The following is a 2,484-nucleotide window of genomic DNA, read 5'->3' on the forward strand; positions in this document are numbered from 1 at the left end:
GTGTGAACCAGTCTATGCTCAGTCCTTCTGTAGATCCCGGGAGGCCATGCTATAAAAGGAGATAAGGCTGGGATGTGATGGATTGCCGCTTAAAGTATCTTCCATTTGGATAAAGTAGGAATATTTATACATGAGCCCCAAACGTCCTCCCGTGTCCCCCACCCCCAAGCGGAAATGTGAAAATGGGCCCTGCCTTTGCTGGTGCCCAAGGACCGCCTTCCACTGCAGTGACGGCGTTGGCGGGGGAGGCGCTCTTGAGCCCCTCCCGATTGTCCCTTTGCCTACCAGGCAGTAGCGACTGGCCACAAGGCAGGCCTCTTCCGACCAAGGTGGATTACCAGTGATTACCTAATTAGTTTTGAGAGCGTTAAATGAGTTCTTAAAGATCAGTTGTAATTTTACAGCATAATATCTAAACTTGGCGCATGTCTTAAAAGTTAAATATTGAGTGCGATTCCATTCCAGTTAACATGGATAGACCTTAGAGAGTAGCGAAATAGGATATTAGTGATTTTATTTCTTTAAACCACATCTCAAAAGGCTACCAGATCGATCCTCATGCAGTCTTCGTGAGGACAGGGCGGTTTCCTTGTTGCCTACCCTGTCCGTAGTGCCTGGCACTTAGTAGGCACTGAAACACTGCATGTTAATCCACACCCCACCCCACCTATGACTGTAGTCAAAGCTGGTAAGTGACAAGGGCTTTCGTGGAAACTTGGCCTGAGCTAATAGCATCAGGTTACCCAGAGAGCTTAAGGGAAGTGAGAAAGGACTTGCAGGTCTTGGTGAGAATGGAGGGGTAACTGCCAGTAAGGGCTTTGGGTTTAGCAAAAGTCTGAAAGGGAAGCCATAGTAACTTAAATGTACCGACTGCAAAGCTCTGAGAAAAGCTGATGTTTTAAAAAAGACCATACGTTCTAGGTGCAAATACCTAAAAACTTAAAAAATAGGTACGTTGGCCAGGCGAGGTGGCCCACACCTGTAATCCCAGCACTTTGGGAGTCCGAGGCGGGCGGATAACGAGGTCAGGAGATCGAGACCATCCCGGCCAACATGGTGAAACCCCACCTCTATTAAAAATACAAAAATTAGCTGGTCGTGGTGGCACTTGCCTGTAATCCCAGCTACTCCGGAGGCTGAGGCAAGGAGAATCGCTTGAACCCGGGAGGCGGAGGTTGGAGTGAACCACTGCACTCCAGCCTGGCAACAGAGCGAGACTCTGTCTCAAAAAAAAGTACACTGCTGTAAGAGAAATGTACACGGATACTAATAGTTAATTCAGTCACATCTCTGGAATAACTTATAAAATGCTACTTTTAAACAAGCTGTTTTTATGAAAGGGCTTGTAAATGTTTGTGGTATTTAAGCTACCTCTCTTAACCATAATGTATCATACATTCAAGAAAGGTTCAAAACCAGATATACTAGAAACCAATCTTTATTTTTTACCCCACTACTAGGTAAGGGGCCTGGAAACCAAGAAGTGACTGCTCATCTAATCCATAAAGCTATGTTAACAGATTGGAGGTAGTAGCATTTTCATTACGAGTGGCTAAAACAACAGCTATTTACCCCTGATCATGCAGCAGTGCTTGCTCTTCCTTAGAATTTTGCCCTTAGGTTCTAGCTCAAGTTGGGGGGTGGTGATAGACATTTAAGAAGCCATATATCTTTTCAGAAGTAGGTGTGATGTACTAAAAGTTTGAGACACTTTCTAGAAGTCTCACTATTTAAGTCATGACTAGTTCTGGATTTTTGGCATGTCTTCGGGTTTCATGTTTCTTAACCCAACTGCCTGCAGGGCCTTATGGCTATCAGGAGCAGTTCTCAGGATTAAAGTAATTACTGAAGAAGTATTCTAGTGAGAAAATGAATTTTTGACTCAGAAGCCCCTAAAGGCATGGGTACTAAGCAACAAAATAAGCAGATATTAATTAATTGTAATTTTCTCTTACAGCTGTTTGCAGACAAGGTTCCAAAGACAGCAGGTTGGTCCATTTTCTAAGTTTAACAAAGATGTTCCAATTGTGACAATTTGTGTGTGTAAATATATATATATATATATTATGTATGTGTGTATATATGTGTTTTAATTTTTTTTTAAACAGAAAATTTTCGTGCTCTGAGCACTGGAGAGAAAGGATTTGGTTATAAGGGTTCCTGCTTTCACAGAATTATTCCAGGGTTTATGTGTCAGGTACGGAATTTACTGAATTTTATTTTATTTGGGTTGCTCCCTTCATTTGGTATTGAGCCAGAATATTTCAGAATACATATACCTGAGCTGTTACTCTTAACATTTTGGTTCTATTTAACCCTTCTATTCAGTTTGAACTTGGTTTTAAAGTTTGAACCTTGCAGGTTTGGCACACTTTATGATTGTCAGAAGTGACAGTTTTCCTATATGTTGACAGGGTGGTGACTTCACACGCCATAATGGCACTGGTGGCAAGTCCATCTATGGGGAGAAATTTGAAGATGAGA

At 42.3% G+C, this 2,484-nt stretch overlaps 1 long non-coding RNA gene across 1 annotated transcript; it reads left to right on the plus strand.

Moving 5' to 3' along the window:
* The first annotated feature begins 547 nt into the window (after positions 1-547).
* Positions 548-2,484, plus strand: LOC105515065. Its single transcript, XR_001002256.1, has 4 exons — positions 548-963; positions 1,009-1,988; positions 2,109-2,197; positions 2,415-2,484. It is a non-coding gene; the product is annotated as an uncharacterized LOC105515065 (long non-coding RNA).

Source organism: Colobus angolensis, unplaced genomic scaffold (assembly GCF_000951035.1).
Source record: "Colobus angolensis palliatus isolate OR3802 unplaced genomic scaffold, Cang.pa_1.0 Scaffold253, whole genome shotgun sequence".
Lineage (NCBI taxonomy): Eukaryota > Metazoa > Chordata > Mammalia > Primates > Cercopithecidae > Colobus > Colobus angolensis.